The sequence below is a fragment of the Sebastes umbrosus genome, chromosome 15, assembly GCF_015220745.1.
Source record: "Sebastes umbrosus isolate fSebUmb1 chromosome 15, fSebUmb1.pri, whole genome shotgun sequence".
In the NCBI taxonomy this organism is placed as follows: domain Eukaryota; kingdom Metazoa; phylum Chordata; class Actinopteri; order Perciformes; family Sebastidae; genus Sebastes; species Sebastes umbrosus.
In genome coordinates, this window is record NC_051283.1 from 10,268,807 (window position 1) to 10,292,682 (window position 23,876).

General features: G+C 42.2%; 1 protein-coding gene across 3 annotated transcripts in view; it reads right to left on the reverse strand.

The window, feature by feature from the left end:
• nrsn1l (neurensin 1-like) overlaps positions 1 to 23,876 on the reverse strand; it is a 130,111-nt gene that overhangs the window by 35,090 nt on the left and 71,145 nt on the right. For all 3 annotated transcript variants that reach the window (XM_037796073.1, XM_037796072.1, XM_037796074.1), the window contains one exon: positions 9,351 to 9,448. The gene's annotated coding sequence lies outside the window, so the exon portion shown is untranslated. The remainder of the gene's footprint in view (positions 1 to 9,350; positions 9,449 to 23,876) is intronic.

A 23,876-nucleotide genomic window follows, 5' to 3' on the forward strand; every position in this document is an offset into this window, starting at 1 on the left:
GGCAAAAACCAACTATAAAGAGACGCAAAATTACTAAAAATAGACACAAAGGTACTAAAAACAGACAAAAAACAACTACAAAGAAACACAATTAACTTAAAAGAGACGCAAAACGACTATAAGAAGACACAAAAAAACTAAAAAGATGCAAAACAACTTTAAAAATGCAAAAAACTACAACAACAGCATGCAGAATGGCTAAAAAGAGATACAAAACGACCACATACAGACACAAAATGGCTTAAAAGAGACAGGGAATTACTAAAAAAAGACACAAAACAACCATAGTCACAAAACGACTGTAGAGAGATGCAAAACGACCAAAAACAGACACAAAGGTACTAAAAAAAGAAAAAAACACTACAAAAAGAAAAAAAAACAACATAAAAGATGCAAAATGATTATAAGACGACACAAAACGACTAAAAAGACGCAAAACGACTTAAAAAACTACAACAACCACATGCAGAATGGCTAAAGAAGAGATGCAAAATGACCATAAAGAGACACAAAACAGCTAAAAAGAGAGAAAATTACTACAAATCGATACAAAGCAAGTCACAAAATGACTATAGAGAGACGCAAAATGACTAAAAACAGACAACAGTACTAAAAAGAGTCAAAAAACAACTACAAAGAGACACAAAACAACTATAGAGACACAAAATTACTATTTAAAGAGACACAAAACTACAAAGACACACAAAACTACTACAGAGACCCAAAATGACCACAATGGCTGCCTCATTTGTAGTTGTTTTGTGTCTTTCAGCCTGGGTGTCTGTAGGAGATGGGGGGCCTTTTAACGTGTTGCTCAGGGAATCATTGTCTCATAATGCATCCATGCTAAAAAGCAAAGAGAAAATGCCATTAAACACAAATGAGCCCAATGTCAAACGCAGACGCGCAGCAGCTCATTTGATCAAACACAAAGTCCGAGCCACGGGGGACTGAATTACGATTGCCATTCTGGGGGCTTTGAGCTCCGAGGCTGATCCCATGTCAAGAAGAAGCCAGGGGAGACTTTCACGTGTCGGCTTAGACGGGGAGAATAGAGAGAGGCTACCGGGTCTGCGTCTGAACTCTACCTGAACTCCAAATAACTTTCCCTGTAGTCATTTAAAGTCATCGAGGGAGTGAGAACGGGGGGGTGGAGGGTTTGGGCTGAGGAAGGGACAGACAACAGAGAGAATAGATGAGGGAAGAGTGGCAAAGATGTGACAGGGTGAACAAATGTGCATCATTCCAACAGGACTGAGGTACGAGAGAGAGGACAAGCAGAGGACGAGAGAGAGAGCCATGGGAGGAATAAGCACACAAGCCTTCCTTGAAATACTCCTCCGGCTCTCTTTCTTCCTGGGCTTGACCCTCTATAATTCAAGATTTTGGCATAAAAGTGCAACTCAACAAGTCTCTTCTTCTCAGTCTGTATGTGCTCTATTGATCCGCAGAATCTAACACATATGGATTTCGACATGCGCTCATATGATTTCCCACTTGCACTATTATTATTAATATGTATTGATTCAATCCCGCTCAATATGAATAATTGAACCCAACTAATCGACTTCACCTGTGACCCTTAAGTATCCTTCTGAAGAGGAAAGTCAAGCAACGCAGAATTGGGGAAGTGGAGATGTAGGGTTGGGACTGGAAGGTTGTCGGGTCAAATCCGTGGATCACAAGGGAAAATGGTTGTTGTTGGAATTAAATAAGTAAAGACCTCTACTTCTTCAACAACTCAAGAGGGAGAGCTTTGGAATTGGAGGTAAACATAAATAGAGTTAAAGGAACACTTGGGTGTACTACAACTTGGGTCTTATTTTGATACTTTTGGCCATAATTTCTACTACTACTCACTAAGTAATTGCTGAGATCTGAAAACAGGGTGATATCGCTCTTCCTACAACCAGATCTCACGGGAAGGCGTATAAATAGCACAACATTAAAAGGACATTTCATGTGTCATGTGATTGCATTTCAGGCTTTTCGCTTGTCATTTGTACGCCACGCAACAAAACTATGGTAATGTCTGCAGTTAGTGAAAGTTAGGTTTCGGAAAAACGTCATGGTTGGGCTTAAAATAAGTACGTAAACTCAATAAAATATGCGTGGAAACAACGTAAAATAAGAACAGAAAACACATCACAAACGTCAATAACGTAAATTACAAAACAAGACACCAATCTCGAAACACTAGTCTCACGGTAGAACGTCCTGTGTTTGTTGGACCCATCCACCATCTCACTTTTTATTCTTCGTCACTAGCTCTGAGCGTAGCATATTGACGTGGATGCGTTTACATTGCAGTCAGTGCAGACTACATGGCGTACAAATGACACGCCGAAAGGAAAAACGGCGTTCTCATTGCACGCTAAATACCTTGCGCATTAAATGTGATTCATGCACCTTTTTGGTGCGACCGGGCTGCTTCCCCGGAGTACCTGGGAATTATGTTAAATGATTCTGTATTGCAAGATTTATTCCACTTCCAATGCCAATGTTCAATGTCAATGCAAGAGGTAGTGTGCCCTTTATGTAGCAAGATGCTAAGTAAGGGTGTGGAGGGCTTAGACTGGAGTGTGCTAGACCTGCAACTAACATTCCCCCTTTTATTTACCGTAACCACGATCTTTCCCTAATCTTAACCATACAATAGTTGTCATGTGCAGATATAGGGTTTAGCAGAATTATCCCCTGGCTGGCGATAGGGTTACATTTTTACAGCAAAGTGTAACGTGGCAAGAAACATAAGCGGTCATCTGACTGCTTATGTTTCTCTTTTTTTGGTGATGTTGCCACCTTCCCAGATATCATCAATTGACCAGGGGTCTCATTTATAACCGTTGCGTACGCACAAAACGGGGCCTGAAATGTGTGTACGCCACTTCCCACGCAATAGTTGTGATCTATAAAAACAAACTTGACGGGAGAATGTGCGCACCGGTACGGAAACTTTGACCCGTGCGTACGCACATTATGGAGGCACCGAGGCAGGGGAAACTGGAGACACAGATGGTGAGGTGGTGAATTGAAGCCAGACTGTAGACATTAAATGTCATTATACGTATAATGATGCCTCTCACACATTTAACTTCTCTTCATACTTATATCCACTTTATCATAAACATTTAAAAGCAGTGTTATTTGTGCTATTGAGCCATAACTATTCTACAAGCACCTTACAAATGTAAAATATATCAGCCAACTCAAATCAAATTCTGCTCAATATCTCATCAGCGCTGTCTCACCATCACAGTCCCTCCACCTCCGGAGCTCAGAGGAGAGGGTCGGACTACCGACACTCGCAGTCAGCTGTGGAGCAGCTGTTGAAATCCTCATCATCGGTTGTAGAAATCCAAGATTATATCAAATAGCATTAAAGAATGGCAGAGCAGAGCGCCAATAGTTTTAATAATATCTTCTAATAGTGTGCAGATATCACCAAGTACCATATTCGTTTTCATAAAGTTGTTGTGTAAAATCGCTGCAGTGATGACGTGACTTATTAATTTATTTATGTTTTATTAGATTGGATTTTACTGATTGTCTTGATCATTTTGGCAAGTTGTGAATCGATGAAATTGATTGCTGTACACATATAAACACTGCAGTGACACTGGTAACATGCTGCATGGTGCTGGTGGATATACCGGCACTGAGGACTAAATGACGTGTATAACAGAATTAAGAGGGAACGAGTGTTCAGAGACCTCCTCAACTACAAGCACCCCTGATCTCTGTGTCAGAAAAACTCCTTTTCTCGGTCTTCCTCTCGGTAGTTGCCGTGATTTACCGTAAAGATCAAACAGGCTCATTCACATGCAGAAACATTAATTAGGTGTTTTGCATGGACCATTTATGGTTGAATGTGGGCGTGTAGAGGGCGGAATATGAGGCGGATCCACGTGCGCACATTTCCAGGTGGAGTGTGATTTATAAAGGGAACATTGCGTGCAGGTGTGCGTACGCACGGTTTATAAATCTGATTTTTTTTTTGGCGTACGCCATTTTCGGCTTTTGTGCGCACGTACATTTTTAGTATGGATCCTACGCACTGTTTTATAAATGAGACCCCAGGTGAGTAAGATGGACTGCAAAAATAAGACCTAGTACAGGATTATCCTTTCAAGGCCCTCTTCAGAAACATTTGAAGACCTTTAAAAAAATACTCTGCTTTGAATAATATTGTGTGACTGATATGGTGTTTCCACAAAATCTAACAAAAAACTATTATCTAACAAAGGATTATTAAAAGCACATCTTCTCTTTCTTCCTCATTGGAAAATCCAGAATCATTAGGATATCGGCATATTCATACATGTAGTATGTTTCATTTCAAAAGGGCTGCCGTTGACGTCTCATCCTTCATTAAAAGTCCATTCTCAGTGAATGTGTGTTTGGTTGAATATTGGACCATGATTGGCTTCCAGACTAGTTGCGATGTCACAAAATCCTGCACGTACGAACATGTGTTAAACTTAAAGGTCCAGTGTGTAGGATCTGGCGGTATCTAGCGGTGAGGTGAGGAGATCACAACCAACTAAAGCCTCTCTCGTGTGCCAAGCATGTGGGAGAGCTATGGCCGCCGATGCGAAAACGTGAAAACTAGAGCCATTTGGAGCAGAGTCAGTGAGTAGACTCTGTGTGCACGTGGGACATGAGTTGTGAAGTAAGAGAGAGAGAGCGGCGGCAACGGGAGCGAGTAACGTTATCGACTTCGGCCCAAGCAGGAAAAGTTAACAGAGTTTGTTTTGTCCTTTCTGGGCTACTGTAGAAACAAGGCGGACTCTGTGAAGAGGTCCCGCTCCCTATGTAGATATACTGTACATGTAGACGGCTCATTTTAATGTAACGAAAACACAACAATGCTTATTTTCAGGTGAGTATACACTAAAGAAGATATACTTATCAATATTATATTCCATTTCTGCCAATATTTATCCCCCTAAATGTTACACACTGGTCTTTTAAGGTTTAAGGTGAGCGCAGAGAAACTTTCCTCCTGCAGCAGACAAATGTGAAAACAGCCTTCTGGTGTCAAACTCTGCACAGCGAAGGTCAAACATCCAAGTGATGTAACAATAAGCAAAACTCGTTTTTAAGTGGAGGGGGACTTTAAGAGGGCTCTTAACCCCGACTGCTGCAATACTCTGAAAGACAACATAGTGCTGAGCCTGGATACATACAATCAGAAAAAGAAAAAAAAAAGATATTGATGAAGGCCAAAATCTTCATCACATTTTGTCCACATCTCAAAATAAATATTGCAAAAAAGCATCCCTGCTGTTGAGTCTGACTCCCCTCTGTCAAGATAGACATTTCATACGAGCCGTCTCCCTTCTCCCTACAACACCCCCCAACCACCCACTCATCCACTTACAGCACCACCCCGCCCACGCCTTGCACCCCCCCACCCCACCCCATCCTGTTAGTAAGCCTGGACATGCTTCCCAGCCCGCTGCCACACATTTCTCAGCTCCTCTTCATTTTGGACACTCATACATTTATGGAGTGATTCGGTGCAGCTCTCCCTCCAAGGCATCCAGGATTACTGCACATACTGAGCTGTGGCGAGCTGAAGGGGGGGGGGTCTGGGGTGTGGAGGGCGTGAGTGAGGGGTTGGGGGGCGGTCAGTGGAAAGAGGGGAGGACAGGGGGATCTTTAAGTGAGGGATAAAAAGACAAATGGAAGGCCGGCAGTGGAGTGATTTCCAAAACATGAAAGAAAAATGATAAGAGAGAAGATTGTTTTTGGCCAATACAGGAACACTTTATTTGTCCCAAAGAGTATGAGTGTGTGTGTGTGAGAGTCTTCAGTATATAGTATGTATCTCCTCCCTATAGTATGTGTGTGGTTACGTGTGTGTGTGTGGGTGAGCCTTGTTTGGGATGTCACCAGTAATTTAAGGCCCTCTTTTGGTGCAACACCCACTTTTCTCTTGTGATAAAACACTGTCTATATCACCTGTGAGCCTGTGCTCTCTCCTTGTGTGTGCACGTGTGTGTGAGCGAGAGAGGGTGTGTGTGTTGTACTCTAATTAGCACCTAAACACACAGGAGAGTGCTGAAGCCAGACAGCAGATAAATCAGACGAGGCTATAAGATCGTAACACACTAACAGAAGATATCAGCTGCACCGCAGCTTTAACACACTTGATAAATTGACAATACAGCGGCACGCTATAAGCAGCTGGCTCCTTTCCCAATTCCAAAGCATTGGATTGTAGAGTTCAATTTTGTGTTTGCACTGCAGCTTTCTTTGTCCCAACTACAAAGATGCAATAAGTAATGAGACATGCACCAGGAAGGTTTTTTTTCTTTCCACATTCATTTGCTAAAACATGCCCACTGCATTTCTATATGTTTCCCTCCAATTACCAGCATTACTCAAAGTCAGAGCCTCTCCCAGCACATTTTTCATCTTTCACTTTCCTCACTCTCATTCATTAATTTGAATATCCCGACCCCGACCGAGCGGTTCCAGGCAAACACAGCGGTGGCGGCGGAAACGAGCGTGCTCCCTGATGTGTGTTGTTTCCCCTCTTTTCTCTCTCTGTCTTTGTGCGTCTCCTTGCCTCTCTGCCGCTGTAAGCACTGCGGGCGTGAAGGAGACACATACAGCATGGTCTGGCACTGGTGTGTCCCCGCCCCAGGGGAGTCTGGGAGAATGAGTCCCAGTGGAGGTTTGTTTAAATGCTAGAGGGAGTGTTTGCCCCGGACTAGCCTCTCTCCCACTAATGGATATGTCTGCGTTATTGATAGTAGGACTGCAGGAAAAAAATGCGTATAAGCTTTTTTATGCATTCATTATACTGTAGCCATGACGTCTCATTGCTCTTTGCAGGTGAGATCTTTGTCTTGGAGCAAACAGTTGTGGCATAAAAGAGTTCTGATCTTCATTAAAGTTACATATTTATGAAAAATAAACCCATAAGATCAGTCTCAAACTGAAAGTTGGGTTACACCAGAGGAGAGTTTCAAATCCCCTTTAAGACTGACCAAATGTAACTGAATAAAACTGTAGTTTCAGGTATGACCACTGGCAGGAAATTGTATTCATAAACAGGGAAAGACAAAGAGTTATGTTACAGTGTGATCCCAGAGCCTCAGCCTCTACATTACCACCACACCAGCCACTAAAAGGAGGACATTAAAGCAGCTCTAATCAATAGATTTGTGTTTTCAATGAATAAACTATTAGATATAATGTGAAAAGGGTGGCTCGTAGTGACAAACCCACAGAGAATTATTAGGCCAACTTGTAGTTCCCCTCAGCTCTATATTGGTCGTTTAAGCATCTCAACGTATTCTTATGCAACTGTTCATATGATATCTTTGCAAGAAGTTATTCAACCTTTTTCGTTCGTTTTTCTACAAATGTCCATCAACACGTGTCAGTTTCCACTAAGTTACACGCATTCAGTCTTTTCAAAATAAACTTTGTCTTCACAGCAAACAACTTCCTTAGGTTTAGGCAATAAAATGATTTAGTTAGGTTTCGGAAAAGATGGTCGCCTAAAATAACTCCGGATTTGACGTTACTTAGCAACGTAACTTATATGACAAATACATCGATGTTGACTTCTGGTTTTACACGGGACACAAATCTTGTGTCGAAAGTCCAGTATTTTTAGACTCAACCATCCCCCCCAACCTCCTCCGCACTCTTAATATTTACCGGTATGGAGCAGCTGAAGTTTGAGTTTTATCACTCTAGTTTTGAGATTTGTGAGATAGTTGGTTATGTTTACTAATATTTTTTGGAGTGTCTTAGACCATAGGAATACCATTTATGAATTTAGAAAATGGGTGTAGTTCCCCTTTAAATTTACTAATACATCTACTGAAAATCAAACAATTACTTGCAAATTGGGTCACACACATTTACCAGACATCTACAGGTTTGTGGTGCATTCATGCGCTGGGGGGAAACTCCCGGCATTTGGACTATCAAGACAGCTGTGAAACTGTGATGCATTAATGTGTTGTATTGTCACACCCACAGGACAAACTATAAGAAAACACATGTTGAAAAAAAAAAGATGTGATGTGGCATTGGCTGCTTCACTTTTTAGGTATTATACAGTAAGTTAGGCTATAGCAGAAAATGTTCTTTTTCTGACATGAAAGTACAGATGATCCAACCAGTGTGTCAATTTGTACACGGCAATAAAATAACAAAAGTGTCTAAAAGCAATGTGTTTACAGCTGAAGTTGAAAGCTGAAGCTGAAAGTGTCCTTTAACAAGTGTTACAGTGACACATTTCTTCTTGTTAATGCTGTCAGACTGTTTGTTTCCCCACTACGCTGCTGTAAATGCATGCTTTTCACTTTACTGTACCTGACATTTATGTTGAACAACCTTTATCTCTCCTGTCTGTATAGTTCAAACCACTTTCATCTCTCTGGTTTCATAGTGGTAATAGGCAAGATAAAGAAAGCACAATGAGAGAGAGAGAGAGAGAGAGAGAGTGAGAAAGAAAGAGAGAACATCCTGTGAGTGAGAGTTTACCCAAGAACAATGCTGTCTGCTCTTAGCTGAGGCTGTCTGCAGGAGACATTATGTCATGTGTTACGCCTGCGAAGGCGAGAAACTGTTGTAGTCAATATCTCGCTGCGTGCATCTCGCTCTCCTTTTCTCTCTCTCTCTCTCTCATTGTGAGCGAAGAACCTGAGGACTTCTGGATGTAGTTGCGGGCTGACACAATACACATTCACATGGACCTCCTCAGCGGCAGCGGCAGCTCCCGCTCGCTACTGGCAAGGTTAGCTCTGTTTATAAAACCATCAATTACACATATTTAATTTAGTAAGAGAAGAAACGCCGCCACACTGACTGAATCCAGACCGAGTGTCCCCCTGAGCACTGGGATAAATAGAGCAAGGGAATAGGAGGAGGAGGAGAGAGGGCGGGAGAGAGTGAGAGAGATATAGAGAGAGAGACAGACTTCATTAATTCTGTCGTCCATCTAATTGGAGCCCTGTTGGACCCTACAGCTAAAATGAAGTCCGAAACGAGTTCTAATGAGAAAAAAAGACGCGAGGGGGGGAAAAAAGTTGGAGCTACTCATATCTAGAGAACAACCTTGGGCAAAATCAAGACTTCATGTACAATACAGACCCTTGGGATGCCCTCAACTCCCTCGGCTGGACGCTGATTAAAATTGGACGGTATTCATTCTAAATAATGAGACCACAGGCCTACCTGGACTTTCTAATCTGACAAACTGATGTTGTGAAGCCGAAATGAAATTCGCCATCACGCTGCGATTTGCATCAAAGGTCGACGAGCTAAAAAATGTTGTGCACTTCAGCACAGGAAATTATGTTCAACATATTTTTACATACCGGGACTGTTGGAGACGCTTCAACCCTGATGAAGTGTCCTTAAGCGAGAGACTTATAGGCTGCATCTTCATGGTTCTTCACCTGGCACTCACGCGCTCCTGTGGATGAGAGTAAGAGAAAAGAGCATTCACCTGGTATGCCTTTATATGAGAATAAAGTAGAGATGAAGGTACATCATATCATATCATATGAAACTAGAAAAAACATTTCCACCCAAGAAATCCATTGGTACCAACCATGTCATGTTAGCTTGTTGGGAAGGAGGCTAAACAAATTTTGGCGTGGAAAAACTGGCATGGCCATTTTCAAATGGGGTCCCTTGACCTCTGACCTCAAGATATGTGAATGAAAATGTGTTCTATGGATACCCACCAGTCTCCCCTTTACAGACATGCCCACTTTATGATAATCACATGCAGTTTGGGCTAAAAATCATGCAGTTTTTTTGAATGCAGTATAAATGTGTTATTTTCGCCTATTCTAAAAATGATGTGTTTGAATATTTCTGTATACTGGGGTCCCTAAACAGAATTGGGTATCACTATAAAGCTGAGACTCTTGTGGATCCAATGAGCCCAATTGTATTCATGTGTGATGATGTTAGTCCCCATAGTAGCCATTTCATTTTATTGAGAACATTTTTTGTAACTTGACATCACTGTATAAAATGACCTGTGGTGACCTCTAGGATAATCCCAGCCTCATGAAACTTTACATTAACAAACTAAAAACCTAGGGCATTCAGAGGATGGATGGCTTTCCTAGGTACATTGACAATAAGGGGGTTTCTGAGCAGTTTACAGAACAGAAGTGCTCGCCATCTAATCGCCAAAGAAATTTAATTCTAGCAGATACCTCAAAATGTCAAAAGTTTTTTATATCAAATCACTGCCTGGCTTTTTCTATGGTGTTCCTCAAGGTTTTGGTGGATGTTTTGGAGAAAAATAGGAAAAGTGGTAGTAAAAAAAGGTTAAATTTAGCACCTAATCTGTGTAACAAATGGTACCAACCCAAAAACTTACAAGACATAATAGAGCATGGGAATGGCCATCATATACTTCTATCATAATGTTCTAAACTCTTATTCACATTTACAATCTATTTTAAGTAATTATTAAGTCATGTTTATTTCTGATTTATGACAAGAAGAACTTGACACACATTGCAGAGCTGCATCTCAAATTAATCTTCAGGTTCCCAGCTTTCAGATGATATACACCACTACTATGTGACGTCTGTTGACCTGCTACCTCCCCCTAAAGTCCCAATGTACCACCCTAAAATAGACAAAAATGGGTCTGTTGTGGGTCTCAGATGGTTGAGATAAGTATTTGCAGATCTATTCTACTGCAATTGTTGTGACATAAGATAAAGCTAAGCAAAAAGGCAGAAAAACATGCATTTTGGGGTAATTACATCCCCCTGGATGCATATCAGAGCCCCACCCCAAAGTCCCAGTCATAACAAATGTGGCATCATTGGCGACTCTGGCTGTAATGGCATCAGTGCATCAACTCCTTGTCTTTCATTATGGCTGTGATCAAAACCAAAAGCCAAACCACAAATTAGAGGAAACGGAGCTGAACAAGAACAACAAGCACAGCCAAATAAAGAAAGAGAACTGTGTGAAGGAGATGAGAGGAGATTACAGTACAATAGAGCAGGGCTGAAGGTTTGGGTAGAGCAGAGTAGAATAAAGAAGAGTAGAGTTAGGTAGAGAGTAGTAGAGGAGCGTAAAGAGAAGTCAAATAGAATTGAGTAGAGGAAGAGTACAGTAAAGCGAAGAGGAGAAATGGAGAGAAGGGTCAAACTGAGAAGAGTAGAGTTGATTTTAGTACAGAGGAGTAGAGTAAAGTACTCTAGACGTTAAGACAAACAGAATATGGTAAAGCAAAGTAGCGGGTGGTGAAGTATAGTGAGTACCGTAGAGAGCAGAATAAAAAAGTAAAGGAATGTACAAAGGAATAGAATAAAATATAGGACAGGAGAGGAAAGTAAAGAAGAGGAGATGAGTATGGTAAAGATGAATCAAGAAGAGAAGAGTAGAGTTAAGTCGAATACAGAGGACTAGAGTACAGTAGAGTAGACAGAGGCAGAGTAAAGTACAGAGGAATAGAGTAGAGTGAAGCACAGTAGAATAAGGAGTAGAGCTGAGTACAGCAGAAAGGAGTTAAGTACAGTACAGAGGAGTATTGGGCTGTAGAGTAGAGAGGAGTAGAGTATAAAGGAGTAATGAATAGAGTAGAGAAGGACAAAGTGTCAGTAGAGTGTAGAAGGGTAGATTATACAGTATAGGGATGAGTAGAGAAAAGTAGAGTAGGGAGGAGTGGAGCAGAGTACAGTATAATAGAAAAGAGTCACATATAGAACAGTGTAGAGTATAGAAAGGAGTAGAGCAGTACACATTAAAGTAGTAAGGAGTAAAGTACAGAGCTGAGAGCATAATATAGTGGAGTTTGGAGTAGAGTAGAGCAGTAGAATAGGGAGGAGTAAAGTACAGTAAAGTAGAAGTAGAGTAAAGAGAAATAGAACAGTGTAGAGTGGGTAGGAGTAGAGCAGAAAATAGTAGGTTTTATCATCTATTCACATGGTAGATCACTGAAAGAAGGTATAAAACAGCACGACAGTGGCCTCTAGTGACTGTAGAAATTATAGAGCAAAAGCGGAAGTCAGGAGCTGTAGTGTGGACGGTGTGATACTCTATAAGGGTGGAGGCTGGGGATGATGGATGGGACACAAAACACAGGGTTTTCATCCAAGACCGAAGTTTGCATCCCCTGTGAAACCAATGACGTGTAGTTGTCTTTGTGTTCAAAATACAATGTTTTCCCCTAAACTACCTTTTTGTTTATGTTCAAAAAGGTCACGTTTCATTCAGTTTTTACAACGTGTCACTTTTAAGTTTTACTTTCACTTTTACAACGTAGTAGGCCCCTATTGACCCACAACTTTGGTGCTTATAGCGACTGATAACACCTATTTAATGGCCTGATAACAGTCAAATCAGGTGCATAAAGTAAGGAAGAGAAGAGCACTATACAGTGGAGATGAGTAAAGTACACAGCAGTAGATTCCAGTAGAGTACAGTAGAGTACAGTGCAGCAGATCTCAGTACAGAAGCCATGCTGAGCATCACATCAGAAGCAGGCTGCACCGTGTGAACGTGCTGAGTGCAGGCTGCTGTACAAACTGTGTCTTGTACAGGATGTTCAGTTCATTTGTTTGTGTGATGTGACGGCAGGGTGGAGTGAGGTCTGGCTTCTGCTGACTGTCTGCATGCTACCGGCACACATGGGAACCGTCCTCCACGCCAAAAGCACCAAGTCTGAGCTCTCATACGTAGTTAGTCTAATCGAATTGATCGCTCGGTGTCGCCTCATGTCCATCTAAAGCCTCATTCACACACGCACAATGTCCCGAGCTGTACGTCTCCGTCCCAGGAAAAGACATGCTGTTCAGTGGCATTCCTACAGCAATCCAATTAGGTTTGATTTCAATTCAATTACTGGACTGTTAGGGGAGTAGAGTGGGGATCCATTGGATGAACTTTACTTGGGAATTCCATTACTACTGAGAAAGTCATTCAAGTCCATAATCTGAATGGGAATAGGGTAGTAGACGAGAGAAAGGCTGATATTAACCCTCACTATATTGCTCAGAATGAAGTGGAGTAGTAACCGCCTAGAGTCGGCTGTCTGACGCAGTTGCGCTGCTCGTCAAACAGGGAAATCATTAAGGCTCCGGTTCAACAGAAAACTGCAGAGCCTCACACAGGAAGACATCTGCTACATGTGAGACCACAAACAGCAAACTGTCAACAACTATCTATCCCCACAACCTCCCTCACTGTGTGTGTTTCTGTGTGCGCACGTGCAGTTCTGCACGTGTGTGTGTGTGTGTATGTGTGCGTGTGTGTGCAGCCCTGTGACTGCAAGAACAACAGATAAGCATTAACGCATCTCGGTGGCAGCGTGTGCAGCCATAAATTACCACCTCCTGAAGATAAGAAGCCGCTATCACTTCAAACCCACTGCAAAAAATGTCCATCGGAAAAAGCTGTTTTGTCTCATGTTTAATATTAAAATCTTATTTTTTTGTGGGAAAGATTATTAAAACACTTTTATTGTATGGGTTTTGCTATTTCTTCATAATTCCCTTGGAAGTTCTCTGGAATCTACTTTTGGTACTGATTAAAGGGAAAATAGAGACACAGTGAGTGGAGTTTATCAGCAAGTTGTTCATTTCCAGAGGAATTTCCTTCGAAGAACTACTTCCAAATAAACCATAGACTGTTTATAAGAAGTGGACTTAGTCACCGTGACGTCACCCACTGGTTTGTGGACTGCCGTTTTGAAGCCTTGAGTTTTGGCCATTTTGGTCGTCGCCATCTTGGTTATTTGCAACCAAACGTGACACTAGAGGGTGGTGCTAAGTACAACCGAACCCTGACACGACCAAAAAGGTTATAATTAACTTTCATGAACTGAAAACACACTGTGAAAGGGTTAAGGGTTAACGTTTTAAGACGAAAACACAGACAACTCCCAGACCGGAAAACACCGTGGTAGCAACCTGTCAATCACAAGGTAGCCACGCCCTAAAGCATCCCCTGCTTTATGGTCTATTAGACTCTAAATGGGACCATAATTTACTAAATGAACATCATGCTGTATTGAGGAAGACTTGAAACTAGCGATTGAGACCATAAACTCATGTTTACAATGTTTACTGAGGTAATAAATCAAGTGAGAAGTAGGCTCATTTTCTCATAGACTTCTATACAATCAGACTTCTTTTTGTAACCAGAGGAGTCGCCCCCTGCTGGCTGTTAGAAAGAATGCAAGTTTAAGGCACTTCAGCATTGGCTTAACTTTTCAGTCCTGAAGTAGACCCAAATATATATTGTCCATTTATCATTTATTTGTTTAAATTTCACATTTTTGTATGTTCAGCTGATCTAATGTGCACTGACTGAAAGACTTTCTTGGTTACACTTGAAGTTCAAAGAAGAAAATTGGAATTAAAATTGGAAATTGAGCACATTTTACCTCTAATTTGTGCCAAACTATATAGAAACTTGAAACTGGAAATTATTAAGATACACAAAAAAAGAGTAACCAAAAATCTTCCCATAAGGGGAAAACATATGTTTCCAATGCAAATTCAATTTTCAAAATGCAAGTCAATTACCTAAGCCGAATCAGGTAGAAATTTTGACATGCATGATGAAAAAAAATCAAAGCTAAAAATCAAGATGGAAGAAAAAGTAGTTTTTTTGTTTTTTTTCACGAAGTTACAGATTTAAGAGTCAACCGTTGACTAAATGACTTGTTTAGGTGGATATTCTTTGCAGTACGCAGGATGGTAATATACCTTGGAGCATAAAGGAAGTTCCCAGACAGGGGGGCAGACAGTTTCTGTCACAGATAAGAGCTGATGTAGATCTAAGACAATGGGCTGTTTATGGCACCGTATCTATATCCAGAAGAGGAACAATGACTTCACTAACTTTTTTAATATCACGCTTTTAAAAAAACAAAAAAAAACAGGATATTGTTTGTGTGCACAAACAGCAGCTCCAAACCCATCTTTATTCTCCCCGAATCTTCCTTTTCATCTCATGCACAAACACGGACACACAAAACCCCCCTATTGAGGGCTCTTATATTTGAGTTTATCCATTACCCGTATCCATCAGCATCAATCACTCACCCCGTAACTGCTCCCCGTCCACAGACACACACAGGCACACAGACAGCAAAACTCAGACACACTTCACTGCCGGCGAATAGACTATCAGTGTGGTTTTTACTGGCGTGTCTGAGGCGCTGACACCTCTGCGCTTGGTCTATTGATTTTGTTGTCTTATCCTAATGAGCCTTGCGTCATCCATCACTGCTCCGCTGGTAGCACTCAGGATAGCTGGGAGGACTGAATTAAGGAGGGACGGGGACTATCACCTTGCCACTGGGTATATATCAATGAGAGTTTCCTGAATACCATTTCTGAAAGGCATCAACAGTAATAAAAAAAACGTGCTGCACATCTGTTTGAGCTATGTGATGTGAGGGCTTTGGAATAGGATAAGTGCAGTCTGACATGATTTCAGGCCCCTCGGCTGATGACTTCTGACCCCTGCAGGCTCTTGCCTTTAACACTTGCTTTCTTGTGTCATGAAAGTGCTTTCAGGTTGTGTTTGCGTGCAGATATGAGTGTGTATGTTGTGCAATCTCGAGTGCAGGTGTTGACTAAAGTGATGATGGGGATGTTAGAAGGCAGCCATAGCACCCATTACTTACTTACACCTTTTCGGAGTACAGACTGGAGATGAAACACTTCCACGCCCTGTAGCTCCTCTACTCCATCCATCCATCCGTTCATCCACTCAGCCGTTATGGAGGTTGTCCCCCTGCTTTAAGTCATCTCTGTGACTCCAAATGGTGTTTTGATGTTGCCTCTCCACCCTGCGTCTAAAACTAGTCAGCCTCCATCATCATCCGGTTAGTGAGTGAGTGAAGGATACAATCCGCTCAGTTGTCAGTCTTTATCTTAGTGATCCACAAAAATCTAGACCACTGCACTGTGTTCAATAGAGTAGTTGTATTTCATGATCCCAGAGCCCAGATATATACAGAAACTCTCAATATACATACTGTATAAGATACAGCTTGTGTCATTTGTCCTATATCATCTTCCATGTCCTGCGTCTTACATCCATTACTCTATAACCTTAATGTGATTTACTTCATCCTTCTTTCTGTCCCACATCCTACAAACTTCCTGTGGTACATTCAACATCTTATATGTACAATATACCTACTACACTTGAACATCTTGTCCTGCATCCTGTATCCTGAACATTTGCATGGGCAAATCACACTATCCAAACTTCTGTATCTTATATCCTTCTTTCATTTTTTTCTGTTATCCTACATCATGTATTGAAGATCATGTTTTCTACACTGTTCAATAGAGATCCTAATGCACATTCTTCATCCTTCATCCTACTGTAATGCCTCATTTCTGTTTGATGCATCGGTGAGGGTCGCGAGTGTCACACCATCAGATAAGGCCCTTTGCGGGGGGGTTACTTACAGCAAACGTTCTCAAATCAACACGTCACCTACTGCGGCTTTGTCAGGACCCCTTGGCGTCACTTTCTAAGGTCGCACTACATGAATTCAATCAAAAACACTTGCTTAGGATTAGGCACCTAAATCATTTAGCTAGCTTTGGGAAAAACGTCATGGTTTGGCTTAAATTTACTACGTTTGAAAAGTGAAAGTGAAACTTAACACACGGGACACAAACAGCAGTCTCCTGGATGAAAGCTGGACTCATCCACCTCTCCGCCCACCTGTCCGGTGTGTGTCTTTTCGCTCTTTAAAATATGTCACCACACTTCCGGAGCACTTTCTCTGAGCATTTAATATTGACGCGGATGGGTTTACATTGCAGTTATTCTGCAGAGGTATTTGCCCCCGTTGTAATGAGAACAGACTAGTACTGCAGGTTTTCGCCTGTCCATGCACATCCTACATTTTCTAACTACGCGGATGCAGATTGGCGGAAAAGATGGAGAACTTTGAGGAGCTTTGAGAATGTCGGTTTGCGGATTCCGTGTCAGCTCAAGTCCGTGCAATCACCCTTGCGAAAACTATAACCAAGGCTTAATTCCGCTACATCTTAAATAAATGCACTATTATTGTGTCAAATACATTCCACATCCTGCATCCTACATCTTATGTTCCAACTTATCCTATCTTCTGCTTCATAAATGTTTTACAAATCCCTCATCAAATGTCTTATATCATACATCCTACATGTTACATTATATATCCTTCCATTGCCTTGCATCTTACAATACCACCTACATCATACATCTAACATTGTGCGTCACTTCTTGCCCTGTGTCCTGCATCCTATGTCTTACATCCTACATAGATCTTATATTCTATTTCCTCCTCTCTACATCCAATTTCCTCTACTTTTAAGTTCTTTGTCCATATTATCCTTTCTGCCCCCAACATCTGAAGATCTTTGAGCCTACATCTTCATGTCGTTCATTTTACACTCCACATGCTACCTATTACATCCTGTGTTTTACATTATATGCTAAAAGATGTCCTACATCCTACATCTGCTGACAGTCAGTAGGCCTATGTGTAGGATGTGGGCAATTTTTAGAACGTAGAATTGGATGCAGATGTCTTTGAGTGGCTCTTCCCATCAATACACACACTATCACTCAGAGCTGCAAATGTTCTCCAAAAAAGAACCAATCCTCAACGAGAACATAACTGCGTGGGGTGTTAAAGTTGAACCCAACAAAGACCAAAAATACCCTGTCCTCAGGGGGGGCACTTTGGTGAAAATGACTGGTCTAATCTTATTAAAACGGAGTGTTGCCACTATTTACTGGTGTTAAAGAGGATAAGCTACTTACAGAGTGGAGCGGTGGGGAATGAAGTGAAACTCTGTTGTTAGAGTATCTCTCAATGTCACTCACCGCACATACTGTTCATCTCCATGCCATGCTAGCACATCACACACCAACACAAGCCAAATACTATAGTTTACAGTGTGTATAAAAAGATTACGCACAGGCTGTGCTGTCATGTGACTCCAGTTCGCCACAAAAACAGTTTGTGACTTTCCCGTATCATTAGCAGGCGGGGCTTCACGCGCCTTGAGGCTAACACACATGCAAATGCCAACACACACGTTCAAGGAACACAAAGCGCATGCATGCACAAACACTTGCTTACACACACACACACACACACGGGCACCAAAGAAGCCAGCAGGCTTTGGGAGCCATGCCCTGACCTCTGGTTCCCAGTCAAAGGGGTGCTGTTCACCAGTATACAACAGCGGCACTGATCCCCTGTGTTCCTCTTGTAAATTTTGCTCTTTCTCCTCGGGGCTCAGAAGAGCCCTGTGTTGTTTTGTGAAAAGGAGGAGGAGGAGGAGGAGGAGAACAGAGATATGAAGCCACTGTCTGTGTGTGTGACCGCTAAATCGCTGTGTCTGCATGAAGGCTGGGATTGTGCATGTGCGTCTTTGTCTTTGTGTGTGTGTGTGTGTGTGTGTGTGTGTGTGTGACCCTCTACAGTACATATAAAAAGAGCAGAGAACAAGGGACCTTTAGTCTGGGATGAAAACATAGACCAATGTTACAGGCCAAATAAGATTAACTGGTCTAATGGACACACTTATTTTCATTATTCTGCATCGTTGCTGCAGCCCGGAGAGAACAGGCTCGCTACTACTACTAGCAGCCCCGCGGCGACGATGTCCCGATAAAGGAGTCTTCACTCCATCCACTTCTAATTTCCAAGACTTCATTCATCCTCCCATTTGGCCATATTAAAATGTTACCTCGACAGGATTTTCCATCTGTCTTGGCAATTTATTCATTTAAAGTACGCACAAAAGCTACTTATATGATTCGTGACAGTACGCTTTGCTTGCGATGTGTCCATGAAATTTAATACAATCCCTTCCTTATTACAGATCCGGAATGCAGATCTGTGCAATTCAGCTTAATGAGTATAAATAAATCAGTGATATTGAGGGAGGAGCCACTCGCATATACCCCTCCTCCCCCTCTTTAATCTAGCCCTCCTCATTAACACAGGCGTAAATATGTAAATGAGATGAGACAGCATGGAAATATACAAGCCTATTACACAATTAACATGACTGCTTGATTAAGTAATATAGAGGCTTTATAATATCGCCATGCACGCGTGTATATACGCTCGCACATTAAAGCTCATTTATTGGGTGTCATTACCTTCACTGCAACCACATCCACTTACAGTTTTTCTATTCCACAGATTTTTTTTTGGTTTAGATAATCAATGATCTATAGTTCAACCTTGAACCCAACACAAAGCCCCGAATCCAGATGTCACATATCCCACAGCCAGATGACCTGTGTGATGCAAGCCCATTGAGATTAACAACGTAACGTTACAACTAATCCCATTCTCCTGCTGATTACCTAAGAGCCAGATACCATCTAAATCTGCTCAATAATTGCAATGCAGATGATGATCAAGCGAGATGGAGAGAGAGTGACAGTGAACGCTATCGCCAGTTTGACATGATTACAGCACCGGCCTCGAGGGAGCCATATCTTGATTTAGATTAAACCGCGCTCGTCAAACGGAAAGCACCCGTCTTTAATACGGCCGTATATCAGCCGTCGTATAAAAATCGGAGGTTCCATCAAGTCCATGAACGGTCCATGGGGGGGTTGATTAAATGAAGAAAGACAGAATGAAGAAAAAAAAATTGATATACAGCGTTGATCAGAGAGAGAACGTGAAATGACACCCAGCAAATATTTTGACGCTGAGAATAAGTTGATACGACAGCATACAACAGGAAAAAATGGACCTGAAAAACTGGGTAAATATGACAACACGAGGGACGACATCAGCAGTCATCCATAGCTGTGTGTGCATCATTTCAAAACATCAAAATGTAAATTTATGACTATGATCAACTCAAAACGAAGACTTTATAAAGGGTTAGTTGCCCCAAACTTTCCCCTATAGTGGTATTTAGCCACACAGATCGGGTAGTTTTCTGGCCAATTACTTTTTATATAATTGGGAGGAGACAACTACTTTTGGATAGCTCGGCATAATTTGGGCCACTTTTTTGAATCGATGAAAAGTGGTAGCTACAGTCAGTGAATTGAGTCAACACGTTCTCATTTCGACTCATCACATATTGACGCGTTGTCAAGACCCCTTGGCATCACTTTCTATCGCACTGGGTAGCCCATCGCATCAAACTATAATGCTCCACTACGGTCGCAGTAAACACGTTGTTAACATTGTGAATTCAAACAAAGACACTTGCTTAGGTTTAGGCAGCAAAACCACTTAGTTAGGTTTAGGCAAAAAACATCATGGTTGGGCTTAAAACTATTATGTTTGTAAAGTTAAACTTAACATTGTGAACACAAAGACAAACAACACGTTGTTGGTTTCACGCGGGACACGAACAGCGGTCTCCTGGATGAAAGACCTGTGTTTGTTGGACCCATGCACCATCCCTCCCTCCTGCCCTATGTGTTTTTTTTTGCTCGTTAAACTTTGTCACCACACTCCCCGAGTACTTTCTCTGAGCGTTAAATATTGACACAGATGTGTTTACATTGTAGTTACTTGAAATCCTGGTGCTAAAGGGGGCCTTTTGTGTCGGTGTTACACGCCAAAAGGCGTGACAAAGTGTCAAGTATTTGCAACACGTTCTCACTCCCAACTCATCAAATACCGCCACTTGGTCAGCGCCCCTCGGCATCGGAGACTGACGGACAGGTTACTTTTGGATATACCAGGGGACGGCGTGTCAATATATGCTCTTCATAATCATAGTGTTCTCTCAAAATGAACTTCCGTTTTCACAGGAAGTTAGGTTTAGGCAAATTAGGTTGAGGACCATTTCCAGTTGGCGGTATTTGACGGGTTGGGAGTGGGACCAGGCTGGTATTTGACACCCTGTGAAATTTTTGGGGGGTGAACTGACCCTTTGAAATGGGTTTTACTACGTCACAAAACTGAAAATTCTGTACTCATTGGGGTTGACGTTGAACTTGCATAAGCCAGACTGGTCTTTGCCACCACCAAACGCTGCGATCTGACATGTGACAAGTGAGACTGACGAGGAAACACTGAAGGAGACGCAACACCGAGGGAGATAGTTGACAGAAAACATCACCACACAGTGGGTTTTTTCTCCTCAAGGGATGCCTGCGCAGTGGAACAACTTCATGAAAGAAAGAGATGGATGATGATCACATGAAAATGTTCTTTCACATGCAACACATTAGCAGCGCGTCCACAGAGAAGCAACTGTGGCCCGCATGAGAAATTCTTGCCATCAGTAAACAATGCTGCGTACTGTGTGTAAAAAAGAACTGTGCTGTTTAAATGGAGGAAACTGAACACATACTGTATGTCTCGCACAATGATAACGGGCCTGAAGATTGGAATTAGCCTGGGACAGAGTGTATGTGTAAGTACCATGTGTATGTGCTGGTGGCATGAGACCACCTACACAACCCAGACAACAGCCGTATTAAGAGAGAGAGAGACGCTTTTCCATCTCTCCTTCAACATCCATCTTTCTCTCTTTTCTCTCTCTATCTTGCACTCTGTTGCTCTCTGAAGAAAAAAAAAAATCTGTCAGGCAATCAATATAGTGATGAGGGCTGTTGTTGTGAGGCCTGATATACTACACGCACACCAACACAAGAGTAATGACTACTATCCACGGGCACTGTAACAGTCATGAATTATACTTTATTGGCTGCACTTCGTCAGATATATGACTCTCCTGCCTCCTCGTATGTATTCTTCGGCTGACAAGATTTGATACATGCACGGGTGCACATGCACACACACACACACACACACACACACATACATACAGGTAAAACACACTGATCACAGATATTTCTATAAACTTCTCAACCATGACCCGAGGCACTCCGCCAGCTCACAAAAAAAAACACACACAGATGAAAGCTTCAGAAATAACAGAACAAGACATTTTCAAATCAATACTTGTGTCTATTTTTTTTTCCATCTTGAATAGTGCTTGATGACCCACGCCATTAGAGCAGACTGCGAGGCGCGTCGGGCGACGTGCTCAATACGCCGAGCGGCATGAACAATGCCGGGGCTGATTGTAAGAGCCTGCACGCTCCTGGGGGGGTTAATAAAGGGGATTGTTCTGTGTTGTATTTTCTCTTTACTCATTTATGTTCAGCTAGGTGGAGGTCAGACGTAGTGTCCCTGAAGCCATACAGTAGGGTGTGTGTTTCCAGCTAGATGAAACTCAGCGGCCTTGACCAGAGAACACAGAGAACAGTGTGAATACACATTCTCTGCTTCACTGACTAAATCAATTTTTAATACACCATGCTGCTGCCTTCTAAGAAATGCTAAGAAATAGAGAAACCATGGACCATGTGGCACATACATGTACAATATGTGTGGATGTGTGCTTATGTTCATTATAAATTAATAACACAATACACCGTATAAATGTTAAAGCATGCTGTTTTATAGCAGGTTCAAAGGTTGAATCCGACTCACACTTGCCAAAGAAAGTTACAGTTACAGCAGCCAGGTCAGCAGCATGAAAAATACACACACACACACTCACTGCGACTCACTCACACATGAACAAACACCTGGCTGCAGAGGCTGTGGATACTCAAGCCCACAGAGAGTATATAAGAAGTGGACGTATAGTCACCAACACGTTCTCAAACTCAAAATTCCTGTGAAAACGGGAGTTTATTTTGAAAGGACACTAAGCATGTAATGAGCATATATTGACACACAATGTGTTGGTATATAAGAAGTGGACCGTTGCGTCATCCATTGGTTTGTGGACTGCCGTTTTGAAGCCTCAAGTTCAGCATTTTGGCTGTTGCCATGTTGGTTTTTGGCTGGCACCCGCTTCACTTTTCAGACCTGGAGGTTTCCCACTGCTCACATGCAGTCCACATGCTCCGCGATCGCACAAAGCACCTCAACTCCGCACAGCTTGAATACCCGAGCAGCCAGTTCATTCATTTCGCACTGCTTTGGCTGAGAGAGTTGGCTAACGACATGACAGAGGAGCTCCATGCAAATAGCCAACATCTGTCACAGCGCGAGCTCCACTCCATATATTTATTTGCTGATCCTACTTAATATTTCTGCATATTACTGGCTGTTTGTTGGAGGCGGACAGTGATGCATGTTCCTGCATGACGCCGTACAAAAGAAAGCAATCTCCTGCAACCCTCACATCCACCGCCGCTGCTTCTTCTAAATGCATATTTTGTGCTGGCTTTGCAGCCCTGCTGAAGGTCAGAGGAAAAGTAAGGCCCCCTTTATTGTGGAAATAGGAGAAACACATTTGGTGGAGTTAATGTGCGCTGCATTTATCACCGACACAATAAGGAGGGCTAGATAATATATCTCATGCAATGTGGAAGGAATACATTACACGGAGGTGTTGTGATGGCTGAATCTGGGTGTTATCTGTGGGGGTTATTTAGGTTTATCTTGTATCACGGTGACATTCAGATTGTGAATATCCAAGGTGCCCGCTGACTTAGTTTAAACTCATTTCACCATGTACAGTAAATGCATACATGTATATACACTAAAACTTTAATAACTCAGATGCCTCTCTCTTATCTTTAAAATAGGAGCCGGTCAGATATGAAATCCTCCTGAGACAACCTATTTGGCATTTAGCTGTCAGTACCTCATCACCTTACTCCGCCGTCTTCCCCAACCTCTTCTTTTTTTTTTTACCGAATGTGGGGGTGGGGTCAAACGTCGACATGGCTGTTTTTTTCCCGTCTCTGATCCAGTGTCAGCCTTCAGAAATGATCCCTCACCGACACGGGGCTGTCTCAGGTGCCCCCAGCGCTGACTGGCAGCCCTTGGAAGTGGAGAACTGCTTTAGCCCGACGTTCAGTCAGACTGCCTGCTCGCTGAC